Here is a 14,796-nt window from a genome sequence, read left to right as displayed (position 1 = left end):
ATTGTCTTCAAGTCCAATAGGCTTGTTAATGAAGCAAATGCAGATTTGAGAAAACAAATAGAAGGTAGTAATACAATAAGCGCTTCCCTACCAACAGTGTTTGATTAAAGCTAATTTTTGCAAGCAAATGAAAACGTTTGCCTCCAGAGATTATATCTTAACAATTAAACCGATTCCAATGTCGTCCATTTTCCGGCTGAATTAAAAATGCCCCTTCAGCTCAGCAAAACAAATAAAAGGAACGAGGGTCTTGAACAAGTGAGGCAGCGTCACAAAACGTTTACAGAAATGGACTTTTGTTTGATGGAAAAACAAGAAGAAAAACTTTAATTTTCGTTCCATTATGAAAGGAGATAACCCGCCTCTTGAAAATGGAAATAATTCACTTGTAGTTAAGTTTCTAAAAACCTCTTTACAGTTTGAGGAGTAACTTCCCATCCCAGGTTTTCACTTTCAATGCAGCATCATTTATTTTCCAGCAATATTTCACAGAAAGAAGCACAAAGAGGGAGATAAAAAATAAAGTGCTGACTTTTTGAACTTAAGTGATTTTCCTGCTGAAAGGCTTAAATCGTCCCCACCGTTTTTGCATCTGATTAAATGCAGACATCAAGTGCTGCATACATTTACATTTACATTTTAGGCTGTCTGCAGGCACTTTAATCAAGAGGGGGGGGGCCTTACATCAGGAGGGAAACGAGAGTGTGGAAACATTAGTGCAAGAGACCAGAAAGAAGCCGCTAAAGCAAAGGGCACCGCTGAAACAAAGGGGGGGAAAGTTATTTCTCTGAGAGGCAGACATAAAAAGAAATACTCAAAATGTCCTGGAAATATATGTATAAATGAGCTCATAAGAGTGGAGTACAGGCCCCCCGCCTGAAATTAGGTCTTAAACTTAGTCAGAAATACAAGAATATAATCCATATTCTTTATTGTGTCTTTATATTCACAATCTAACACAACTGTATCTTTTTATGTTCCCACTGGACTGTGACAATGCCAGAGCTGGAAAGCTGATGAGAGGAAGAAGGAAGGGGGGGAAAAAAAAAAGGTATTTAACATTCAGGACTTCGTAGCTGACTGGACTCACATAAAAACATTGCAATTACATGGTGTGTGCCTTCACTGCTTGGCTATTAAATGATTGAAGAAGTTTTATCTTGTTTAATTTTAACTGACATTAAACACAAATACAACACAGTGGGAGCGAGTACTGTGTTTTGTTTTGTTTTTTTATAGGTTTGCATTTCCAGTTTACCGAGAGTTCTCTGGGTTAGGGTTAAGGTTTCATATAGCTGGCATATCCACAGCAAGCTAAATGTCAATGTCTGGCTGAGCGAGCAGGAGGGGGCTTCTCATCGCAGCAGGAGAGCTGCCGTCGTGTCTCATGTGTCTCTTGAAGGCGTCGCATTATAGGAATATTTTCAGTCCTGGCACATGCAGAAAAGGACAGCATATAGATATGTAAACAGAGACATGTGACTTTGTTCTCTCTTCTAATTATAACCGTGTTCTCTAACCAGATTTTGAGGTTACACAAAGCCTCAGAAGTTTGAATAAAGCTGCATTTTTTCCCCGCGTCATCCATAAATCACTTAAACCAGTGGAGTATTGCGCGCGGACCCTCATCCACATGCTGTGTTGTGAAGATGCATGGCCGTCATTAGAGCTTCTGGGGAAAGTGGTGCTTCGACCCTGTCCTTGTAGTCGTGATCATAGCTGCACTATTAAGGTAATTTGCTCTTCAAATGAAGGATTGTTGCTTTTCCCAGTAACATGAAAAACAGCGAGTCATTGCTGAGCTCATGGGAGGTCCTCCGGCACACATTTTCTCATTGATTGTCACTTGCTCTGAACATGAATGCATACATCCAGCATACATCACCATAACAGAAACTTCCAAGATGATCCGTAATAGGTCAGGACTTGGATTATCCAAAGCTACCGATCAAACAGCCGAGTGGGCCAGCCGATCAAAGAGATCCAGACACGTCGAAGGAAAAAAGGTGCACTCATTGGATATTAAGGGGGTAGCATTCAGTTTGATGTGGGTGTTTATGGATGACAAACGTGTTGCTTTGATTGTGACTCTTATGTAGCCTCGTAAACCAGACCCGCCCACTCCTCATCCACATTTGGATTTGGAGTTAAGCTTAGTCTGGATATAATCTGGCGAGCGTTGCCGAGCGGGGGGGCGGAAACCCTTATGGGACGATTGTATTTTCACTAACCTGCTGCAGTGACGCTGCTCTGATGGTAAACATGCTACGTCTTGGTGTAGCATACGATGTGCTATTATGCTAGGATAACTCCGATGCACCACAGACATGCTGCACTATGTTTTCGTTTCAACTTGTAGTGATCCCACACTTTGTGTCCCAAAACGCTTACTATTATTATTATTATGGTAGAAAACATTCACCCACTTGCCCCGTGTGGCAGATAACCCTGCTATTTACTCGCCAAACAGAAAATTCATCTGCCGTTTGCGGCTGTTAATTTTGGATGTTGGTGGTAATTGTAACTTTTTTTGCGCTATTCCCCTATCAGCTGATGATTTCGTCGAGCACTCAACCTTACCATCTAAAATAACTTTTATAGCTAACATAAAATAAACACAGGACACTGAAAAGTTTTAACTTACCGCTTCTGCAAAACAGTGCCGTGCAAAATGCCGTTGCCAGACAAAGACTGGAGTATTTGTCTTCTTCTGACCCGGAAAAAGAAATAATTTCCACTGCTGCCTGGAAGATTTCGTCTTCAGGAAAGCCAAATAAAACTGCCTTTCTAGGATATCCAAATAAATATTTTCTGGGAGCCATGTTCTCTGGATCTAACACCAACACTCACACCAGGCACAGAGAAGGCAGGGCCGGGTCTCAGCATGACCATATAAGGAAGCCCGGATCACATCTACGTCACAACGGTCCCGGCTTGAAAACAACTCAGTGAAACAGAGCGTTCACAGCCAGGCAGAACTGTTTTCAGGGGTTGCGGGCAAAGACATGAACCGCATTACTTGACACTTTGGTGTCGTTTCACATTGGTATCAGACTATTTAATAGTGTTTACAGGTTTAAAAAAGAGGTCCACTGATCAACGTCCCCTTTAAAGCAATGCTTCAACATTTTGGCAAATTGGCCCATTTAGCGCAATTATTTAGTCATTTCGAACAGTATACTTACTTTTTTTGTGAGGGCGAGCTGTTGTTTATTCAGAGATGAGTCGGGGAAGGTTTTCAGGACGGACACAATGGAAGTGGATGGTATTTTGGTTCCCCCTCGTCAAACTCATCAAATACACAATCCAACAACCCCAAAACACTTTGGTGGGCAAATTATAATCCGCACATTCACTACGCTGTGGAACACCAACAAATAATATTGTAGCGTTACGACACTGAAGCAAATACTGGGAACTACTTTTTCTTTTGAAATCACTACGCCCAGACAAGTAGTTCCGTCTTAGCAATCTTCGCATAAACAACTCAATCTCGTAATTTTGCATTAATACTTCACAGCGTAGTGAATGTGCGGATTATAATTTGCCCACCAAAGTGTTTTGGGGTTGTTGGATTGTGTATTTGATGAGTTTGACGAGGGGGAACCAAAATACCATCCACTTCCATTGTGTCCGTCCTGAAAACCTTCCCCGACTCAACTCTGAATAAACAACAGCTCGCCCTCACAAAAAAAGTAAGTATACTGTTCGAAATGACTAATGAATTGCGCTAAACGGGCCAATTTGCCAAAATGTTGAAGTATCGCTTTAAAGTCCGTCATCTCCGATACGCGCAGCGATAGCGTCACTTCCGGTTTAGCCACCGGAATTTGCCAAAAAAATTTGCAAACAAAAAGCAGCAACGCCGATTGGCTCGGTCGTTTCAGACCAATTGAAATCCCCTTCTATGGGCTCCTACCGAGACTGAGCTCAACTCCAAAATCCAAACGCGGATGAGGAGTGGGCGGGGCTGGTTTATGAGGCAAACTCTTATAGGCTTACCACAAAAACTGTACAGCAATAATAACGTGAAGGGCGCTGTGTTTTTCATATAGTTATATATAGTTATACAGTATATAACAGTTATAATATTGTAAATGTAGTCTATGTATAGAGTTACTGTCTGTAAAATGTATAGTTAGTTAAATTGTTTGATGTATTGCTTGAATTTTTTGGTATTCTAATGTGTCAGTTATATAAATTCGGTGACATGTTAGCTTATAGATCAGGGATGGGCAACTTAAATGATGGAGAGGGCCACATTTTTCTTGATGCCCACAGTGGCGGGTCATGCTCCCGGGAAATTGTTATAGATCCCTGTTATAGATTAAAGAAAATTATTTAAAAAATGGCATTCCATTTAATTTGGAAACATATGTAAACTGAAGATGAAGGCGGCACCATATCAGATCTCATTGTTGGAACCTTTGACTTCCTCACATTCTCTCATATGGTTAATAAACTTATAAACAATTAAATCCAAAGAGTTTAACGACGCAGACTGGAGAGTAACACCCATAAACGTTCCAGCCACTTTGACCAGAGGGTTTCCTTGAATGTTAATGACGGCAAATATATTATCACTATTCTATAAAAGAGCCATGTTTATATTCACTTGATTTATTTCATATATATCACCATCTTCATCATGGCTATAATGACTGACCGTTAACTCACAGGGGCACTTTTTGTTTCCATTTATACTGAAATGAAATTGCTTCTAACTTTTCACCCTGTATCTTGATTAGTTGCAGACTTCATAAGAACATCAGCTCTTTAATGTCACTCTACTTCATTCCAGATAAAGGGTTGAGAGTGGAAATTAAAAGTTGCTCAGAGAGAATAATGAGGATGATGAATTCAAATAGATAAAGAGAATATTTCTCGGCGGATCATGAACGTTCTTTTGCTTCAGTTTATGTGACTGTTATGAATTTTTTTTTGAATATCTCTGGGATGATGCCATTTATTTTTGACACTTCTCTCTTATGTTCTAGCTTTTGATCAAAGTGCTGTTAAACCATGCTGGTATTACTTAAAACCATATCTGAAATTTCTCTTGTTTCAAAACAACTATTTCAGCAACACCAAGTGGTTCGAACATCGTCATTCATTCATTTCTTTCTTTAAAGGACGACTTTTACCTCAAGATGAGCGAAGCTCCTGGAGACATTACCCGGCTTCTGCGGCTTTGCTCCATGCTGGGGCCGCTCGCCGACCACCGAGAAAGACTTCCCAGTGACCTCTACAAAGTCAAACTTTTATTATTCAGTTCACAAGGTTGTGGCTGATTACTGGCGTCCACCTGAGTCGTTTTACAGAGCTGAACTTGCCTCTTTTCAAACGGTTCTCCTGGGTTTTGCTCAGGATGTCAGAGTTTTGAGAGCGCCGGTTTGTGAGTCGAACGCGGAGGTTGGAGAATTTGGGCCCCTGCTAACATTATGTCTAAACACGCGCGCACACACACATCGTGAAAGTCACTTTGCGGGTGTAGAGGCGTGCTCGCACACAAACAGGCTCCATGTGGCGTTGCAGGGTTTTACAGCGGAGGCTTCACTCCATCAGCGTTGGTCCCCGGTGAGCAGAGGGGAGAGGAGGTGCCAAATGTTCACAGCCTGAGTAATGGACTCTTAAAACTGTATTCTTTCCCTCAGTGTGTGTGTGTGTGTGTGTGTGTGTGCGCAGGCATGTCAGTGTGGGTCATGCTAATACGTGAATTCAGAGAGAAGAATATCGAAGAAAGCGTGATACTAAAATGTTTCTGGACTTTCACTCAAGCGTTTTTCTTTTTTTCTTCTTTTCATTGCTCTACAGTAATTAAAGAGCCAGGAAAGGTGGTTTATTAGCATAAAATGGTCTGGAAGTAGCCTTCAATTTTCCTCCTAATAATTTTCATGGAGGTAAGAAAAGATTGGATTTCCCTTTGTCGCCACGTCTTTGGTGGCTCCTTTTGGAAGGCGAGAGCAGGTAATGAGAGTCTGAACTTATTCTGGCACAGAGCTATGACTGATACAAAGGGATATAATGCAGTGCTGTCTCCAGTGGAGGAGCACAAAGCGTGCTGGAAAAGTGCACAAATAGCAGATCAAAGTATTTTATATGCTCAAATTAACGATTGTGCATAGAGCAACAGACAGACGTACAGTGAATGAGTGACTCTGATAAAAAAAAAAAAAAAAAAACTAGAAATGTAGCAGAGTTCAGGCTCACTTTGCTTCCTTTACAGAAGACAAGTACAGAAATGTGACTGATTTCCGTTTGTTCCATGCTGAAAAAGACGAACCCAAACAGGCGCATGCTTTCTTCTGCAAATCCAAGAGACGGCAGACAATCAAGCCTATTTAGAGGAGATGGGAAACGTCCCCAAAAAATTCTAATAACCATTACAGAAATTGACACAGATTGAGTCAGTCATTCAGCACATTTGGAGCTGGACATCCCATTAAAAAAAATCATTTAGCTTGTGCCTGCAGCTGAAGTTGGTTTTGGCCTCCACCCCTAGTGGTAGACTTGATTGACTGTGTACCCAGAATTTAAATTCTGACAGCAAGTGAAGAAGAATCTCTTCTATTGGGGCCATATTTTCCTCTTAAGAACAGCTGATTCCGCAAGGCGGAGGTGTACGCTGCTTCTTTATTTCACTTTCTTTCCACACAGAACTGGCACTCCAGAAGTTGACAGTTTTCGAGCGCGGGTATAAAATGTATTTTACCCTCCACGAAAAACAACCACAAGTGGTGCACTTCATCACGTAAACAAGTACGTGACTTGCAAAACACATAAATGTTGCATGCGGCGCGAACAAAATCCGGGCCTTAACAAGGAGTGCTTTCCAGACGGATTATGGTCGAGCACCACTTGAAGATACCACTTTGCTTTTTTTGTTTTTGTTTGTTTTTTTCCTGTAGGATGACTCAAATCTTCACTCCAACCGCACAAAGTCAACAATGCATTAACTGCGGATTGTGGTTTGGGAATTGTGGGTGAATTATTGTTGGACGTAGCCTCAGTGTTTCAATGCTCTGAACTTCATGTGAAAGTATCACTGGAATGAATTCATTCGTCACGCTAACTTTGGTGTGCATGGATTTCAGCAAAATGAGCCAATTTAATCTGTCACAGGAGTTGAAAATGATAATATTGACTAAATGGCGCTGGAGTTAGAGTCATCTCAGAGGAGAGAAACCAGCCAATGGACCTCAAAGACATAAACATGCCAGCATTGCTTTGGGGCTGCACGGTGGTCGCAGCGGTTCGCACCACTGCCTCATGGCAACTAGTTGGTTTGAGTCCCGGTTGAATTTGGGGGCTTTTTCTGGATCCCTGATGCTCTCCTTGTTCGTGCACATTGGTTGAGTACTCCTGTGGAGATCTAGAGCTTGACCCTGGGCTGGATAAAGAGGGATAGAAGATCACTGATTGAGTGTAAAATAGTTGAGTCATGTTTTAAATTAAGAGCGAGCAGAGTTCGCCCTGTTTTCTTGGCTCAGTAAACACTCACATTCCCAGACAAACAATCATCCACAGAGCTTCACAGAAACACAAATTTCTCTATGGCCCTTCTGTTTTGTCCCGTGCACTTGTCAATAAAAACAAAAGACCAGACCAGGCTGGAATGATTTCCCCTGCCTGTTTGGAAGGAACACACACACACACACACACACACACACACACACACACACACACACACACACACACACACACACACACACACACACTAACACAATGGCCTTGACTCTGGTCTGGACTAACAAAGGTTCCAGCAGCAACAAGCAAATGCCAGAAAATAGCTTTCACTTGTTGTTTCTCAGTATCTGGAGATCTGTTCTCTGGAAAGGCTTGTCTCTAGCTGTCAGAACACACACACACACACACACACACACAAATAGATTTTCACAAACACACATGCGGATAGAAAGAAAGGACAGATGCGCATTCAGGAAATGAAAAGCATGCAGCCAGGGAGAATTAGCAGGCGAGTGAAGAGCGGTAACAGGGGAGAGCTGTTTAGCACTTAGATAATGGGTGTAAATGTATGTGTGTAGGTGCTTGCCAGAGTGTGTGTGTGTGTGTGTGTGTGTGTGTGTGTGTGTATGGGCACAACCATGCAAAAATGCATGTGTATCTTGTTTACATGCTGGGCGATGTGTGTGTGTGTGTGTGTGTGTGCAGACCGCAGGGGGATTTGTTGACCAGCTGTAGTGAAGTGATTGGCTTGTTGTTTCTTGAACGACAGCAGCCCTGGTGTTCCAAACGGCCAGTATGGAGACCGGCTGCCTCTCAGCTCCCCTCATTATTTTGGTTTTCCAAGGCAACTTGTCTCTCATGCTTCTCTTCCACTGATCTCGCGCTTTGCTAAAATCATGTGACAGCTTTGTGCTCTGTTGATTCCCAGCCAGGGTTTTCTTTATCCACTTTTTAAATGAGAAATATTCCTTTTTTTTCCTGTTTTGTTTTGTTTTGTTTTGTTTTTATTTCTAAATATTCCTAAATTTTTATGCACATCCTGACAGGAGTATCTCCCAAACATTCCCAAATGCAGCCCGAAAGTTTTAAATCTTGCCACGTTTTCCAAGTACATTACCAAAGCTGTAAGCATCATGAATGTATGTCGATGTTGTAATGAAAACACACACATGCGCACACATACACATACACACACACACATGCAAATACTGAGGAACATCTGAAAGTTGCCACAAGCACTTTGTGGCATTTGTAGCCATAAATTACTTCAGTTCTTGATTAAACAAAACGTCAAAGTGTCTAAGCTCTTAAGTTGTTTTACACACACACACACACACACGCAGCCATAAAAGGTAGGACATAACGATACACACTATATGCAGTGACACACAGACATTTCCAATTACTCAGTGGTTTGCTGTTTAATCATTTGACTTTGGAGTAGAGGGAATTAAATGGTTCACTAAGCAGACTTTTGCAAGGTGTTCAGCATCCACAGCTTTTTCCTCATCTTCATCCTCCTGCTCTCTTCACCGATCCCTCCTTCCGCCCTCCGCCCTGCATAGTAATGCCTTTGAATTGAGCTGTTCATTCAGCCAAGCACAGATAAGTACAGAATAGTGGGATGAACACAATAGAGAGAGAGAGAGAGAGAGGGGGAAAAAATGGAATGGAGCTTTTTGGGTGGAGACAAAAAATGGTTTTGTTCTTTCCTTTTCAGTCTTTTTCATGCGCTCTCTCTCTTTCTCTCTCACACACTCACACACACGCACCTTGACAAGGGCAAAAAGGGGGAGGTGACAGCTGCTCAGAAAGAAGCGTTCTGCACGTCGGCTCCCAAATCCTCAGAAGATATACAATATTCAAATTTTCTTCTATTATTATTTTATTTCAGGCCCTGAAATGAGCTTATGGGTGATAGCGGGTTTTAACTTTGCACAATGGCTTCAATAGCAAGGTGCTTTGCAGGTGCTAACATGCTTGCATGTCTGCATGCAAACTGATATGTTTGTGTGGTTTTTTTTTTTTGGTGTTTCTTATCCCAACTGTGCGCCTTTTGGAAACAGAATAGTGAAGGACAGACATGCAGGGAAGAGCACAGGATGAGAGGGAGGACTGAGAACCGGCTTATAGTCCCTTCAGTCACTATGGTGCGACTCTCTGGAATTCTTTACCACACCAGCCAAGGTCTGCTATGGCAGTGGTTTCTTTGAAAGGCTGATTAAAACTGTCTGCCTTTGAAAGTTTCACTTAGGTTTGAAATAGTTGGCTTGTTTGTGTGAGTATATATGTACTCCATTATCTTCTTTGTCTTCTTCTTCTCTACCTTTGTCTTCTTATTATTATTGTCTCTTTTTCATTAATCTTCTTTATTTCTGTTTCCATCTTCATCTTGACCTTCATCTTTTTGTCTCTTCTTCTTCTTCCTCGTCTTTTTCATCTCTTTCTGTCATATTTGGCTTGTTCTCATTTATCTTCTTGCCAGAATTACCGTTCTTATTATTAATTCTAATTATTACTAATACACTAATATTTCTGCAATTGTTTTCTTGTCTTTTGCCTCAAAGCAAAAACATCTGTTTTATGAAATGTGTCACATAAATAAAAGATGCGACGGGAAAGAAGAAATGTGAAAACTTCTCCACAGGGTGTCTTGAGTCCTGGTGACTAAAGGAAATTTCTCCATTTTGGGGACAATTTCAATGGGAAGTCTTCTTTCAGATGCCCTTTTAATGTTTTGACATGTGGTTGAAAAGTATGGTAAACTGAGGATTTAGTTGAGAACAGCTCACAGATCTGACGCAGATCTCAGTTAACCCTAAAAAGGAGTGATATTCACAAGGACATATATTTATTTTCACGACTGAAAGTATAAATTAATTCAAAAGGAGCATCTGAAGAGCACAAACTGTTTGAATGAAATATATTTGACTTTGAGTGTTTTTGTTGGTCTCGATATTATTCATTTATTTTTGTTATGAGTACAAATTTTGGTGTTTGCAATAAATTAAACAACTAAAAATAATCCGATTAGATCAGATCACATCAGATTTTCAGCTTGTTTCAAGGTGTCTTGAGGTTATAAACAGAATGTGTTCAAACTGTGAGTCGGTCTTATTCAACTAGAATTTGGCACTCAGAGAGCGCAGACCTCTGCCACAGGTCAAAGCAGTCACCAACAACAACAAGAACACCATGTATAAATATAACTAAACAGATGTAAAGAAAGCCTGTCATCAATTTAAGATGCAGTACTGAGGCCCTCTGCTGGATCGATACAGTACTACACTGGTCAAATGAAAGTCGTCACCCTAACGTAACTCGGCAATAAAAAAACAACACAATGACGGACATGCAGAGATGCATAACAAAGGAAGCAAACAGTCCAACATAGGGTGAAATCACTTACAGACAAAGCTCTGATCAAGTTTTGAAGAGAAGCCAACTTGTGGCGATTTTGTTGTGCTGCTGCGCGACTGTTCCGTCCGTGAAACAGGTCCGACTAGGAACTAAAACTAAAGTTCCGCTGGGCGGTACACCCTATCGGTCAATGATAAAGAACACTTTAAAAAATTCCTGGATCCAGACAGTGATCCGGATCATCACCAAAATTTTATGGATTCTAAGTTAGCCCAAGACCCACCTTTCCTCAAAGTTTCATTGCAATCCGTCCATAACTTTTTCCGTAATGTTGCTAACAAACCAACCAACCAACAAACAAACCGACATGATTACATAACCTCCTGGCGGAGGTAATAAATATGACATCTTTTGTTTGAAGTTAACCTTTGCTAAGTAGCTTCTCGCTGGAGGTCAGACTTTGGGAGGTTGCTGTGCAGACACTGATAGGAGGCTAATGCTTGTGGGGGTTTGGGGACAGAACCCAGTGGAGCAAAACACCAAGAGTCATATCAGGGGAAGGACCCGTACACACAAATAGTCATGCCTCTACAAAATCATACTTTTTTTTTTTTTGTTTTGTTTTTGGTGACAGTCATTGATTTGATTTAACTATTCTCGCAGTGATATGTTGGTTAAAATACTCCAGTTGAAGTGTGAGCTTGGGAGCATGTGTTGCTTTTTTAACCAGATACTCCAGGTTTCTCCCACAGTCCCAAAACAAACATCTGAGATCGCCTCCCTTGATGTGTTTGCTGTGTGTTGAAGTGGTGATCTGTCCAGGATTGTTCCAGTCACCTAAATTTGATCAGGCAGCACTAAAGATGGCTATTTTACCAAGTCTTCTCTTCATTCTCCCTGGAAAAGATCAATGCCCTCTCATAATTTTGATCAGAGAGGATACTTTTAACTGTTCACAATGTTCCCTCAATGTATTTAACAACTTAAAGTGAAGTCCTTCCTAAGTATATTTTCATTGCTGTTGGATATTTGGTTGGACTGCGAGACATTTTGACTTGGAAACTAAGATCATTTTTTTCAAAATGATGAAACCGTTGATGAAACAATGCTCTCTGGCATATGTACCCTTGAGCAAGTAAGTTAACCCGGATCATGTGGAGGTGTGCGCCTGCAGAGCGCTGAAGCTTTATGGGATACTGAAGAGCTCCCCGGTGAGCCATGTGACGCTGTGTCAAATTCAGGCAGGGCACTAATAAAAAGTGTTTGTGTTTTCACTTAACCTTTTTTGAGATAAATAAAGATAAAAAAAAATAAAGGTGGAGGAAAGGCGCAGAGGAGATAGAATTGCGGTTCCCCTCCCGTCCCGTCCCGTCCTCTCCCCGGGCGCTGTGGAAGTTCAGTAGCTTTGAGCTGACTGTGAACTCTTGACCATCTCCTGCTTTGCAGATAGCGTATCTTCAGGGGGACGCACTCAGGTCACTGAGGAGCCGACTCAAAGCGGACTGCTGGAGCAGAGTCCCCCCCCCCAAACCCCCCCACTCTCATCCTTTGCCCTCCCCACACCACGTCTTATCTGGAGGAACACATGGCTGTCTGGTGTCGTGCTCTTGTCTCGTTACCTGCCAGGATATTAATGATGCGTCTCCCCGGTGCTTTGTGCCAACTGTGCCGCGCATATGTGTGTGGAGGCAAAGCTGAGGTGTGTATGTGTGGAAGGTTAGAGGTTCTCGCCATGGAGCGCCAAAATCAAGTGAGGGAAGCGACGCCGAGCAGGAGGAGACGGGGGGGAAAGGGAGTGAAACAAGGAGAGGAGACAAAAGAGGCGGTTAACTCACTCCTCTTAGTTCTGTTTGTGCAATATCTGTGTTATTCTGAGAAGCAGATGCCTTCAGCATCGCATTCCTCTGTTGCAGTATGTGAACAAGCCAAAAATGTAGCAGGTGTCTAAGATATCATCCACACATTCGGCTCCCACTCTTAAAAACCACCGCACAAACATCAAAACAAAGTCATTGTCAGATCTAGACAATAAGAAATAATGCCACTGTTAGGAGGGGCGTGCTCCGGCGTCCCGACACCGAGATATTTGAATCTGCATGCATTAACTCTGCATAAAACAACAGGCGTGGGCAGCTGTGGCTCAGCTGCTGGAGTCACATCGATGGCAATTCAATCCCCATCACACCTTCACTGTGTGTCGGAGTGTCCTTGAGTGAGACACTAAACCTAAAATTGCTCCCAGTGGAGGTCAAGTGCCTTGTGTGGTCGCCACTGACTTTGCAGTGTGTGTGTTTGTGTTTATGTGAATGGGCGAAATGTGACTAACAGCACAGAGCCTTATTTAAGTTAAGTCGAGTCACCCTGACGGAGGGCCGTGTGAAGGCTGTCCCCATCAGGTCCCGGCGTTATTCTCTTGTTCGGAGCCTGGAATAGCAGACTTGCACGTCAGCAAAAATCGAACGCGGCACTAATACGCCAAGAAACTGTAAACATCATTTACAAGTCATCATTAATCTCTGGGGACTCGGAAGCCAGCCGAAATATAAACTGTGAATGAGGTGACTCCTGCATTCACTTTGAGTTGAATACAATATGCAATTTCCTGACGAAATCCCCTGCAGTTAGACTGTCTCGTGCAGGGCATATTAGATATGTAGACTCAAAAATGATTTGGTATGTTTTGTGAGTGTGATCCTTTAGGGCAGGATGTGTTAAGTGGAACAAATGCTGTTGTTCTAAGTCCTGAAGCTGCTTGTTTGACTGCAGGCTTGTGGCTTTGATGTATTTAATTTCATTGCGTGTGTGTGTGCGTGTGTGTGTTTGCAGGCCTTCTCCGGGAACTCCAACTCGGAAAGCTCGGTTCGCCACGAGCTGCAGCAGGGGATCGTCGCCCGCTTCCTCAGGCTCGTGCCGTTAGACTGGAGCGAGGAGGGACGGATCGGGCTGCGCATAGAGGTTTACGGATGTGCCTACTGTGAGTGGAACGACGCTCAGGTGTCGTCTTTCAACGCACCTGCAACAGCTTTTTTTCCTCTGTCTTTGTATATTTCCCTTGAACGTACACGCAGATAATTTCACACCTGGTATCATCACGCATTATCTGACAAAACACCGACAGGAGAAAATCCTATTCATTTGCATATTGATAGTTTCATAGTGGGGTAAACGCTCACCTCATATCAGGGATGTAGGACTTTTCTCTGTGGAGTTTAGAAGTTGTGTTTCTGTGTGAATACTCATCAGAATAAAGATACTGTACCATCACTCGCATGCAGTTTGAACCTTTCTGAATTTTTGCCATTCATGATTATGGATCCACTGGGGAGAGTGTAATGATGGTTTGTCAGCTTCAATCAAGTCACAATAGAGTTTTTATTGATTATGAGTTAATTCTATTTGGACATTAAACCCAGTGTGAAATCCTGCCCGGACCTGTATCTGCACACGCAACAAATCGCTTTACGGGACTCTACGCAGCACAGTTGCATCCAAACACTGACACAGATACACAAACATGCAGCTTGTGTCTCGCTTTCTGACAAATGCATCATCCCGGGAACTGACTCGCTCGCTGTCTCTTTGCTCTCGTTCTATTAAATACTGCCAAATTGATTTTGATAACAATTTTCAATTAAGGCTCTGCATAAATTACTGCTGTAAGTGACACACGAACATCTTTCATTGCAGAGATGCGATTGCAGTGTGTGGACATGTCGCCGAGTGCACGTGCTCGTGTGTGTGAGAGTACGAGGGCATGCATTGTATTCAGGTCCAGTCATCGGCTCTTTGATTATACTTTCCTTGTTTCATTTCCTCTCCGTGTCGCAAGAAAAGGAAGCCGGTATTGATAAGAATGACAAGATGTGCTGCGCATACACATGACACACATGCAGGCGCACAGTCTCGTGCACACACATACACAGAATATTGTATTCACAATGAATATAGACTCATCCTGCATGTAAAACC

At 42.3% G+C, this 14,796-nt stretch overlaps 1 protein-coding gene across 1 annotated transcript in view; it reads left to right on the top strand.

Moving 5' to 3' along the window:
• The window catches only part of cntnap2a (contactin associated protein 2a), a 205,846-nt gene that overhangs the window by 19,320 nt on the left and 171,730 nt on the right, over nt 1-14,796 (top strand). Inside the window, exon 3 of the mRNA XM_030099964.1 lies at nt 13,654-13,801. The gene's annotated coding sequence lies outside the window, so the exon portion shown is untranslated. The remainder of the gene's footprint in view (nt 1-13,653; nt 13,802-14,796) is intronic.

The sequence above is a fragment of the Salarias fasciatus genome, chromosome 9 (assembly GCF_902148845.1).
Source record: "Salarias fasciatus chromosome 9, fSalaFa1.1, whole genome shotgun sequence".
Taxonomy (NCBI): domain Eukaryota; kingdom Metazoa; phylum Chordata; class Actinopteri; order Blenniiformes; family Blenniidae; genus Salarias; species Salarias fasciatus.
Note: the sequence above shows the minus strand (reverse complement) of the source record. Positions and strands in the feature narration are given on the sequence as shown.